Genomic DNA, 13,055 nt, shown 5'->3' with positions numbered 1-13,055 from the left:
GAGAGTTTGGCATCCAGGATATTATGATAGTTCATATTTGTAAAGTAGCATGCAACATCAACAATGTATAGAATCTCTGTTTGCTTAGGACTGTGTTCAGGAATGGCAAGGTAAGCTAGTTTAATAATCTTTTCTCATCATATCATCACATCCACAGCAGTTATTTCAAACTGATTTCATCTGCCCAAATGTATGTCTACAGTATACATCTACATCTGAGCTAATCATCCAGACACCCTATATACAGAACAATGGAGAGATTCTAACACTTCCAGGAATTTCTTCCTCTTGTAAACATTAAAAAAAAGGTGAAGCATGTCCAGAAAAAAAAAAATGTCCATTTCTGTCTCCTGACTTTAAAGGTACTCATGATACTTTGCATAGCTATAGATGTGCGATGAGCTTGTAAAATCATATAAGAGTAATTCCACCATTAAAGTCAACTATATGTGTAACGGCTTAAAATGTCTGAAAGAAAAAATAAAACCTGAATTTGTTCCCTCACTGACAACTAAGAGCTGGAGATGAAATAAAATCTCTTTGTGGATTTTTATAGGTATTTTATCCCACAGGAAGCCCATAATTCCTATCTACTTAACAGATTTGAATTCCGCCTTTAAATAACTGATTGATAATAACTCAGTTTACTTGACAACTTTAGACAGTGAATTCTGTTGTGCATGCATAACTTCTATAGTTTATAAATCCTGTGAAAATTATGTCAGAGGTGCCTTGATACCAAAACCAAATTCACAAAAACAAGCTCAGTACAATCAGGTCTTTTAGTACAGGCATAGACCTAAATGAACACGATCATCCTGATTTTGGGCCTAAGCTAGTGACATGGTTTCATGCACAAAGCTTCTCCTGTAAGGCATTCATTATTAATTACTATAAGAGACATTTCAACCTGGTTATCAAGAGCTATCTCTAGTTTCCAAGCAGTAGCATTATGTAAGTTTTTCCCCTGTCTGGAACACTCCAGTCCTCCCCTATGCTCGCTAATTGGAAACTGGCCGCACACATTAAGTCTGCAGATTTTACAAAATCTCCTTCCAGGAAACAGGCTTCAGGGTTCAGCCCAGCCATGAGTAGGATGGCTGACACTGCAAGCATGGTTGATCTTTCCAGTAAATCACAAGCTTTTTCATTTAATTGGGAAGGTCTAATGGGACGATCTTCAACGTCTTTTCCAACCTAGATGATTCTGTGATTCTGTGATTCTGTTTGTAGAATGTCCAAATTCACATCTGGGTAAAGACACCGGTTAATTTTGGTTATTTGGCAATTGATTTGCATGGAACAGTGTTGACAAACTGAAATGAGGGAACTATAAAACGATCTCAGAGCCTTGTAAGGAGAAACTATTGTCAGAGGAAAGCTCTCTTATAAAGAAACTGTTACTGCCCTCTCAAAAGGAACAGTCATTTGGTGGCTGGAAAACAATGTCTGTCTCTTTTGCTGTGTGGACCAACTGTCTCTAGACTTGCAAAGTCTTTCTGAAATGTTTGCTCACTTGGAGGTTTTTACTTGACTTCCCTCCCAACTGCCAACCCTGACAGATAAAGAGATTGTATTTATGTGTATTGAATCTTTTTTTTTTAATTATTTTGGAATTATTGCCCTCACAACATCACCCAGGTTACTATAAGTCTGCCTTTCTTAATCTTACCTCAGCATGGTGCCAATTACCTTATCTATTCTCAGCACAGCCATCATCTCCAGACAGCCGTATAAAAAGGCTGACAATATACATCAGTGTCTGTAAAACACCTCAAAAGTCTGGGTAGCAGCCAGGTTTCAAAAGACCTTGGACAATTTTTTGAATTGTGTCCCATGTCAGTTCTTAAGATGATTTGGGAAGATTTAGTCCACAACATGCTTATCTTTTAGAATGCAACTACTGAATGTCCGTTTCACCTTTCTTCAGCACAAACAATTTGAATTATCTTTCAATACTAGAAACAAATGGCAAACAGTAAATTATTTCTAATGTTCCCTTCTCATACCTAAAAACTCTGGATTTGCATCCACGCTTACATATGTGCCTTTCTCAATATATGTAAGCATTTTCTCATGTGTAAGATGCTCACTCCTTTCCCTTTTCACCCAACACTGAATCAAACTGTCTCCTTTGATGGTTTCGGAGGAAGGCATACTGCTTTTAATGATGATCTATTTCTCTTTTTATTTTAATGAGGATTTACCAAGTTTCTGACTGAATGGCTCATAAGCATGTAAAAAGCAAATCCACTGCACGTGTGTCAATTGATTGCACATGCATCATAGGTGCAATGGAGCCTGTCTGCTTGGCACCCCTGAGTAATGGGAGCTCTGCAGAGCAATGAAGTAGACCATTACATATTACCTCGATTTGTTATACTCTTTCCACTTGGTTATCCTTTGCTCCAGTCTGTTTCCTCTTTCCTTCTCCAGATTCCCAGTGATACCCACCATCTTGCCTGGGGTTCACAACCCACCCACCCTTGCCCAATGTTGGGGTAATGGGAATACAAATTACAACGTAGATGAAAATAAGGGGGAAAGGATGGTCTTGTGCTTAGATGTCAATAGAACTGAAGTGTCTAGACAGTGTGAAAAATGCCACTAGTCTAAATCTGCTTCATTAGGCACCTAAACACCCCTAAGGATCCTGCTTTAAGAGATATAAACCAAAAGTATTCTCTAAAAGCAGAGACACAACTAAAGGGGAAATGAAGCAAAGAGAAGCAGTAAAACGCATATGAAAAAGAAGAACCGCCAGGGTGCAGTGGGAGCCAGAGGCTCCCCAGGGGGAGTGGCAGGGGATTCCTGGGGTCCATCAGGGCAAGGCCTGGCAGACAGGGCCTGTCTCATCACCCCAGCCAGGAGCAGAGCAGCTGGAGGGACACCAGAGCAGCCTCAGCCCCAGGTACCAGCTGTCTCCCTAGGGATGGGGATGGATGACACTGGCCTGGGACATGGACCTGCACGTGGGCCCAGCTCAGCAGGGCCCACAGCTGGGCAAGGCAGGGCTGTAGGGAGCTGGAGACTGGCCCTGCTGTGGCATTGCTGGATGTTGTGGTTTAAGCCCAGAGGGCAACTGAGCACCTCACAGCTCTTCACTCACTCCTCCCCCCTCAGGGATGGGAGGAGAAAAGAAAAGGCTCAAGGATCAAGACAAGGACAGGGAGGGATGTCTCACCCATTATGGTCACAGACAAAAGACAGGCTCAATTGGGGAAGAAAACAAAAGAACATCAATTTAATCTGAACACCACCACCACTAATTTACCAATCAAACAGAGTGTGACAGTGAGAAATACAACCACATCCTTCCTTCTCAGGGGGAGGACTCCTCACTCTTTCCCTGTTCCAGCGTGGGGTCCCTCTCATGGGAGAGCCCTCCACAAACTTCTCCAAAGTGAGTCCTTCCCACAGGGCTGCAGCTCTTCATGTGAACTGCTTCAGTGTGTGTCCCTGAGGCAGGCTGCAGTCCTCCCAACAACAGACTGCTCCAGCGTAGGCTTCCTCAGAGTCCCAGCCTTCTTAAAGGCGCAGCCGCCTGCTCCAGCTTGGGGTCCTCCATGGGCTGCAGGTGGGCATCTGCTCCACCGTGGACTTCCAAGGACTGCAGGGGCACAGCCTGCCCTCTCACCATGGGCTGCAGGGCAATCTCTGCTCTGGCATACCCCCCCTTCTCCTCCTCCTTTCTTCAACTGACCTCAGTGTTTGCATAGGCTTTTGCCTCACAACCTCCTCCTCCTCCCAGGTTTCCCTTCTTAAATATGTTATCACTGAGGCACAGCCACCATCACTAATTGGCTTGGCTTGACCAGAAATGGGTCTGATTGGTGCCAGGGGAGCTTTAAGAATCTTCTCAGATTGTGGCCCCCTCCCCTGCTACCAAAACCCCACCACACACAGACTCAACACACTGGGACAGTGTCTGATGGCCCTGGGGGGTGAAATGGCGTCCTGTGCAATGGGCAGGGTGGGGGGAGCCATTGGGGGGCTGCGCAGGGACAGCCATGTCTGTGGGTGCCCTCAGGGCCCTGACATCTATGAAAGGTACGTGTCACTATTTAACCACTTAGCTCTTTGAATCCTCCTAGTAGGCACCTATCCACAGATTCACATGCCCCAAATTATTTTAGGATACATTTTTCAAACTGTGTTCATTCCACTTAACCTTACAATGAGGAGGGCATCTAAGGTGCAGTTGTAGTATTTCTAGTTTCTTTGATCAAAGGGAGAGATACAGACATCCAGAAGGCTTTTCAGTCTAAGATCTGAACTTTCCTCTGAGACTATCTAGGTGTCCTTCAAGTAGCTCTCTCCTTTGACTTTACAAGGTTGATTATACTCCTAAGTATTTCAGCTAGGTGCCTCAAATTAGGTAGGATGAATTTGTGAGTTACTGGCTGTGATCTTTCTCTCCACAAGACTCTTTTGTGCCTCTTCCCACACAGGTCTGAAAATTCAGCCCTGAGGAGATGCCGTGATCTAATCCATCTTTTCTAATTGTGATCCTGAAAAATAAACAAAATTTCTAGATAGATATTTTAGATAATACAATCATTGATTTCATAAAGAGCACACACTCAGAAGTCTTCCTTCTAGCTGTCTTGTCTCTTTCTTCCATAGGAAAAAAAAAAAAAAAAATCACCTGGAAGTAGTAGCTTTTCTCGTGGTTAATGCTGATTTCACCTAATCCTCACTAGAAGACTGAGCCATAAAAAACAAAAAGAGTGCTGGAGTTAGAGAAAGTTGTATAAACATGTGTGAGAGGCTGGAATGTTAAGTGATTGTCTCAAAGCTTGTGTGTGTGCTTACGCGATCGAATACGGTGGGCTTGTGGGTTCCAGCGGTGCCGCAGCTTGCAAGGAAACTCGTACCGCTTGCTGAAGCAGCAGACCTTGCTCCTGCCTGCGGGGAGCCACCACAACAGGGGGCTCGTTGTTGCCAGGAGCTGCGCCGGCGGCCCGCCAGCAGGCTGCACTGTTTCCCCGCCAGCAGGCACGCGAAGGACGCGTGGTCTACGAGGCCCGAGGCGCGTGGACCGCGCATGAGGTATCTGCGCATGCGCCGGATTTCCGCCGGCGGGACTGTGCCCTATAAAAGGACCCTGGAAAGCAGCCGGTGTGCGGACGCAGCCACCACCAGCGAAGTGGGGTCTGAGGACCTATGGGATGCTGCTGGATCCATGGTGATGACTATTAACACTCTCTGTCCTATTGCTACTACTCTCCACTGTTGATAATAAAAGTTGTTTTGGGTATACGGCATTTGACCTCATTTGTGTCTTAATCTTGCTCTTGGGATCGTATCGAAACCTCCCCAACATTGGATCGGAACAACATGCTAGAGACAAATGCTCCTTTTGGTTGAGGCTTAGATACAATTTCTACTGACCAAAAACTAGGGAGCGCAGTGAGAAGGGAAGCACAGCTCCCACTCTGGCAGGTCAGGCTGACAGGAGTCTTCATATTGTAGAAGCCTGTTAGTGCCCAGGTCACAGACTAAAGCAGATGGCATCCATGGTGTTGGCAAAGGATATTCTGTATAACCCACTAAATGCTGTTTCCTTGAGTAAATCGTTCAGGTGGCTGCAACAGAACATAGGTTCCACGGGAGTGGAAGCAGGGGGATCATTCCATCTTTTCTACCCTCTTCCACTGTGAATCTGGACTACCACATTTAAACCAAATCCAACAGAAATGAGAGAGTCCTGGAGAAGATAAAACATTTTAAGTCACTTCTAAAAACAGTTTGTGGGATTCTTTAGCTTAGTCCTACTTATGCAAAAGCAGTGGAAGAGTGCATTAATCAAAGCTATGTGGGAACTGTGCAACATTATAAACAAGAAAAGGTAAAAAAACTGAAAGAGAGCCAACAATGTAGAAAGATATGAAGAGGCTCAGAAAGTGGATCAGAGAGACCAGGGGCCTGAAATCATAGCCAAAAAAAGCAATAGGGGAGCCAAAGGCCAAACTAGAGAAGGGGAAGGAGAAGCAGAAGGCAAACTCTGGGACTGAGAGTACTATGCCAAAACATAGCTAAGAAGTGCAAAACATACTGTAGAAGGCAGGACCTGGAGAAGAGCAGTATCGCCACAGACTTGAAATATTCTCTAAGGACAGCATTATTGCTCTACTACTGGCTACCTACAGACTGATTTCACTAGGCATAAGGAAACATAATCATTAGGCAATTCATAAGTCTTACACCTACCTGCAGGTTGCCAGTGTTTGTTGACTTCTAGGACTTCAACATCACAATTCATTTTTAAATTCTGTTTTCTAGTATAGAAGTTGTTTTGTAAATCTTTGTTATTTCAGTTCTTGCCATTTTATAGGCTTTATATAATTCCTCCATTTTTTGTGTTTGCAGTGAGTATTTCTCAATATGTATCTATTGAAAAATAGACAAAATTTATGAATTATAACTTTGTTCCTATGGTATAGTATAATCTCCTGTTAAATTAAGGTGTTAAAAAAAGCTCATATTCCTATTAGAAACCTCATGCTTTGTTTCATCCTTTTTAAAGACACTTCATGATACTTTCTGTATTTCATTAAAACTTTTACCACAGTCAAAGATACCTTGATGCTAACATTTCTAAAATCTGTCTATCATACCACCAGAAATCAGATTTTTTGATCTGTTACTTAGTATCCTGCTCTTCATCCTTTACTGACTTCAGGCATCACAGTTCAATGAGAAATAAGTTGATGGGTTTTCTTCCTTTATACTTTTCTGTTTGTTTGTTTGAGGTTATGCACATATTTATCTGTACCTCTTACTAGATTCTTGCTATCATATAATAGTTTCAAGTGCCTATGAACTAGTATGGTTTTTTCCCATGGTGTGTGTTTTCTCCACATTTCCACGTAATTGTATCTCCTGAAACCCTGATTTCCTCATCTTTCCTTTTCTTTTACCAACTATAATATATATTATAAGATAATTCAAACAACTCCATGGGGGCCAGCCTACTCTTGCACCTGTGGGTGGGTGCTTAGCAGCATCAATATTAATTTTTAATCTCTCCCTACATGTGCTGAATCATTAATGCCACATTTCCAAACACGCAGTTGCCAGTGTTTTGGGGTTTTTTCAAGTGTTTATGGAAAGATCTTTCACTGTCTTCTTTGGCTATGGAAGTCTCATTTCCTTAGTCTATCTCAACAAAAGATGAGGATATGAAATCAACATCTGTCAGTATTAGTGCCTAGATCAAATTATTTGATCATGAGAAAATCAAACAACTGTCTCAAAACCATCAGCCTTTTTTATTTTTTTAAGCAAACTTATTAGTACTTTAATAATGATCTTTTTCTGCTGCATTCAATCTTCTCAGGCTTCCTCCATTTTCTTCAGCTGCAAGTGCTCAAAACAATGTTACCTGGGTACTGCACTTCACTGCTGCATTCTGCAGGGCTGGCAAGGGATAAGTGGACATTAAATGACTGAGATCAACATATCGTTTTCATTCAGCTACTGATATTTCATAAAATGGTTTGGGTTGGAAAGGACCTTAAAGATCATCTAATTCAAGCCTCCTGCCATGGGCAGGGACACTTCCACAAGATCAAGTTGCTTAAAGTGCCATCCAGCCTGGCGTTGAACACTTTCAGGGAGGGGGTGCTTGGTGTGGATCTTCTAAGAGACATTGCATAGTGCCTCTGTAGCTCTAGGGAATCTTTACATAGACTAAACAACTCCAGACAGGATTGTTAAACCATTGATATATGGTTATAGCAAGAGTAAGTACAACAGTAAAATTAACCTTATATACAAAATTTATGGATCCAGCATGACTTTTTCTTCTAATTAACTGAAATATTCAGCATCAGTATAAATAGCCTTCAAGGCAGGAGTAAGGATGCACTGATTAACATAGTAAACAATCTTGCTCATCAGTTAATAACCAAAACAACAAAACCCAGCTATATTTAGTGCTCTGCTGGCAGACAGTCAAGCTCCAAATAAGCAACTGTTGTGTTAAGATCTAAATAAAGCCAAGGATGTGCTGAGTTCTAGATGGAGATTTTGCGGAGAAACTATGTTTGCAACACAGGACACTAAAAAGTCATAAAATCTTTAGATATAAAATTCAAGATCTTACATAATTTCATAATATTATTTCGGTTGGGGGAAGGTGCCTTGTTCTCAGTTTAATTGTTTACATTAATTATATATTGAAAGCTTATTTATTATGCACGAAGGCTAACAGAGGTAATTGTGTCTTCAACAGCATGGAATATTGGTGACTAATGTTCTAAAAGATTAGGGAGGAATTTTAACTTCTCCCTTGTATATTTTGTTTTCCATCATGTCAATTCAGTGTTGACTGAGATAGACAATTTAACTGTTATTGAATACTATCATTTCACCATCTATGTTTTTCAATGTGTTGCATGAGCATCACACTGCATAACTGAATTCCCAGAAAGCTTGCACAATGCAGACATAACTTATTTTCAAATATATGGATGTTTCCAGATATCATTGTAATCAGATACAGTATGATGCCATTTAACCATGTCATGCAGCTGAATCCCTAGCTGCTTTAGAAAACAGAATGAAAATGTGAAAAAGTAACATAGCATAATCTTATTAGCTTGTGAGTGAATCTTTGAACATTCTGATTATTACTTCTTGCAATGAAGATCTTCAGTTAAAATTTTCAAAAGCAGCTAAAACTGATAACAGCTCTCATGAAAAGCTCTAGATTAAGAAAGCATCAAGCCCTTGTTTAATTCCCATGATGCAAATTTTAATCACTGAAATAGAGTTTTCTGACTTCTGTTGATTTCTTTTATTTTGCATTGTGTTCCCCAACAGGGTTTGGTATTTTCTAGGGAGGAAAAAAAAAAAACAAACAAAAAACAAAAAACAAACCACCTTCTGTGCTTTAGAAGGGATTTAATGCAAAATAAGTATCAAAAGTATCAAATACACTTCCAAAGTATATTTCATTATTCAGAAAGGAAAAGTAAATTTACTTTTTTAACTTACTGATGAACTCTTAAGAATTTTTGGTGAGGACTGTCTGAAAAATCCTGACAGAGACATTGTATCAGGAAGAAAGGGATTCGGGAAATCCCTTCAGAGCTCTTTGTTTAATGGCCATATATTTCTTTTATGTTATGTCTATCCATGAAAAAAAGACAATGAACATTTCTTAGTCAAGAGCTGCTGCTGCTGTTGTCATCCCAATTTAGTTTTAAAATCTGGATCTTACACTTTTAGTTTTCCATTATTTTTAAAATTTTATGTTATTTTAAATAATATTTATGAAAATCGTAGAGGAGAGCAGTGAAAGACCTTTTTTTCCTGTTAAATTATATTACTAAACTTAATTTTCTCAAAAATTTTAAAATTACTTTACCACTTCTAAGAATAATTTTAAAGCACTAAGGCTAAAATCATGGGCAATTCAAGACGAGATCAACCACTTGTCAGTACAGTTTTATGATGGTAAAATTTATTTTTTCAAAGAAACTGGAATTTTCAACTCAAAAATATTTTTCACATAATTATTTACTTTAAAAAAAGCATTTTTTTCTTTAGAAAATAAGTTTTTGATTGTTGTTATAAAAATATATGCAAGTTTGATTTAATGTATTTGGTTGCAAAAACCAGACACAAAAAAAAAAGATTTGGTTTCCGAATAAAAGTAAAATGTTCACAGAAGACATATTTCAGAGTCTTCCTACATTTAATGCAAATGAAAAGTAGTAACTATTCAGGAGAGAATTATATTACATATGTTGACTCTTCATAGCTTGGTTAGAAAGCTATACTAAAATATGCTTTTTGGAATGTTCAATATCATGCTAATTTATTTGATTTTCTCTAAGAAGATTATGTCATTCCAATGCTCAGCTTCCTAGCCTGTCAAATCGGGAGAAGAAAGAGCAAAACTGGTGATAGCTAATAAAAAAACATAATGATATATCACGGAATCACAGAATCATCTAGCTTGGAAAAGGCCTTGAGGATCACCTAGTCCAACCATTAACCTAACACTGACCATTCTCAACTACACCATATCCCTCAGCACTATGTCAACCTGACTCTTAAACACCTCCAGGGGTGGGGATTCCACCACTGCCCTGGGCAGCCCATTCCAACGCCTAACAACCCGTTCTGTGAAGAAATACTTCCTAATATCCAGTCTAAACCTTCCCTGGCACAACTTGAGGCCATTACCTCTTGTCCTATCGCTTGTTACTTGGTTAAAGAGACTCATCCCCAGCTCTCTGCAACCTCCTTTCAGGTAGTTGTAGAGGGCGATGAGGTCTCCCCTCAGCCTCCTCTTCTCCAGACTAAACAACCCCAGTTCCCTCAGCCGCTCCTCGTACGACATGTGCTCCAGACCCTTCACCAGCTTCGTTGCCCTTCTCTGGACATGCTCGAGTAATTCAATGTCCTTTTTGTAGTGAGGGGCCCAAAACTGAACACAGTAATCGAGGTGTGGCCTCCCCAGTGCCGAGTAGAGGGGTAAGATCCCTTCCCTGTCCCTGCTGGCCACGCTATTTCTGATACAAGCCAGGATGCCATTGGCCTTCTTGGCCTCCTGGGCACACTGCTGGCTCATGTTCAGCCGGCTGTCAATCAACACCCCCAGGTCCCTCTCTGACTGGCAGCTCTCCAGCCACTCCTCCCCAAGCCTGTAGCACTGCTGGGGGTTGTTGTGGCCCAAGTGCAGCACCCAGCATTTGGCCTTATTGAAGCTCATACAGTTGGCCTTAGCTGATCACTCCAGCCTGTCCAGATCTCTCTGCAGAGCCTCCCTACCCTCGAGCAGATCAACACTCCCACCCAACTTGGTGTCGTCTGCAAACTTACTGAGGGTGCACTCGATCCCCTCGTCTAGATCATCAATCAAGATGTTAAACAGGAGTGGCCCCAAAACCAAGCCCTGGGGGACACCACTCGTGACTGGCCGCCAACTGGATTTAACTCCGTTCACCACAAATCTTTGGGCCCAGCCATTTCAGCCAGTTTTTTACCCAGCAAAGCATGTGCCCATCCCAGCCACGAGCAGCCAGTTTCGCCAGGAGAATGCTGTGGGAAACGATGTTAAAGGCCTTACTAAAGTCAAGGTGAACCACATCTACAGCTTTTCCTTCATCCAATAAGCAGGTTGCCCTGTTGTAGAAGGAGATCAGGTTTGTCAAACAGGACCTGCCTTTCATAAACCCATGCTGACTGGGCCTGATCATCTGGTTGTCCCGCGTGTGTTGTGTGATGGTACTCAGGATAAGCTGCTCCATCAGATTCCCGGGCACCAAAGTCAAGCTGACAGGCCTGTAATTTCCCAGATCATCCTTCCGACCCTTCTTATATATGGGCGTCACACTGGCCGATTTCCAATCTGTTGGGACCTCCCTGGTCAGCCAGGACTGCTGGTAAATGATGGAAAGCAGCTTGGTGAGCACCCCTGCCAGATCCTTCAGCACCTCGGGTGTATCCTATCCATTTTTCTATGTCTATGTGATGCAGTAGGTCACTGACTAGCTCCTCCTGGATTGCAGGGGGGGTTGTTCTCCCAGTCTCTGTCTTCTGGCTGAGGAGGCTGGATTCCCTCAGTACAACTGGTCTTGTTATTGAAGACTGAGGCAAAGAAGGCATTAAGCACCTCAGCCTTTTTCCTCATCACTTACTACTATGTTTCCTCCTGTGTCTAGCAGGGGATGGAGGTTCTCCCTGGCCTTTCTTTTGCTGTTGACATACTTATAGAAACTTTTCTTGTTGTCTTTGATTGCTGAAGCCAGAATAACATATTCAATAGCATATTCCTCACCGTCCTTATTTTTCATAACATTTTAGCTTCTTCTAAAGTCTTCTCATTTGCTCAGTATTTTGCCTTGTTATTTTAAAAGTCTGTTATGCTCAGCATTTCTGCTCCCTGCTTGTTATTGTTATATCTATTTATTTATTTATCTATTCATTTATTTATTTTATTCTCTCCTTCCTTACTGGTTTTTCTTCTAGAACAGAGGCAGCAGATCTGGCCTTACAAGCTTCAATGCAATGACAGCAGGAAAGGATGGTATATGACTCTTCTGTCAGAATTAAAATGGATGTCTGATGTAATAATGCCATGATAATTTTACCTTTTCTTACAGATGGGAACTTTTCCATGTGATTCTCTGATTGACAAATAGAAATTAAGTGAATGTTTTCTAGGAGGTTGAAATAGAGGTCTGGTGAAACCCTCTGATTTCAGAGTCCAATAACTTCTTTGGTTAAAAAACATAATAAAAAAAATTATCAGGTTCTATAATTAAACTAACTGGGTATTTCTGACCACGCTTTTTGACCCATTCTTCCAAAAAGCTGCTTAGAAACTTTCTTCTTTGATGAAACCTAAATTTATTCAGGAAAAATTCATAGGTAGTTGTTCTTCTGACTATATTGTGGGGTAGGGTTTTTGAAGCTTCAGTGTATTATCCTCTTGTTTTTATTTCCTCAGTGTATATAGAGAAATTATAGCCTCGCTGAGATTTTTTGTTTGTTTGTTTGTTTCCAAATAAATTCTTTTAGGATTTATGCTCATTACTGAATGCAAATTTTGCTCGTGACCTGAATAGACATTCTCAGGAACTTTTCCAGTCTGTGTTTATATTTCTGGAAACACATGGTCAGATCTGGATACAGTATTTCCACCTAGATCATACTGGTTCATCAAGATTTTGCTATCAAATCTAGGAATACTTTGACAATATCCTTCTAAGCTATATCTTTTAAAGAACAATATTGTTGGGATAGCCTGTGAAAAAGTGACATAGTCACCTTCCTTTTACTGTGTTTTCTTGTGAAAGGACGTAAATGAAGATTGCACCATGCCACAAACACACTTTTTTTCCTTTGTTTCAAAATTATGACATTTCACTGTTGGGAAACTACCAGTAAATCATTGTCATAATAAATGCTTATGTGGAAAGATGGCCAATATCCTCAAAATATGTGAACTCACTAACATTAGCACACAGGTTGTAACGCCATTATTGTCTGTGAACCTGAAATTCATTGAACTGAGAGCTTACCGACAGTTTTCA

Source organism: Strix uralensis, chromosome 3 (genome assembly GCF_047716275.1).
Source record: "Strix uralensis isolate ZFMK-TIS-50842 chromosome 3, bStrUra1, whole genome shotgun sequence".
Classification (NCBI taxonomy): domain Eukaryota; kingdom Metazoa; phylum Chordata; class Aves; order Strigiformes; family Strigidae; genus Strix; species Strix uralensis.
Note: the sequence above shows the minus strand (reverse complement) of the source record.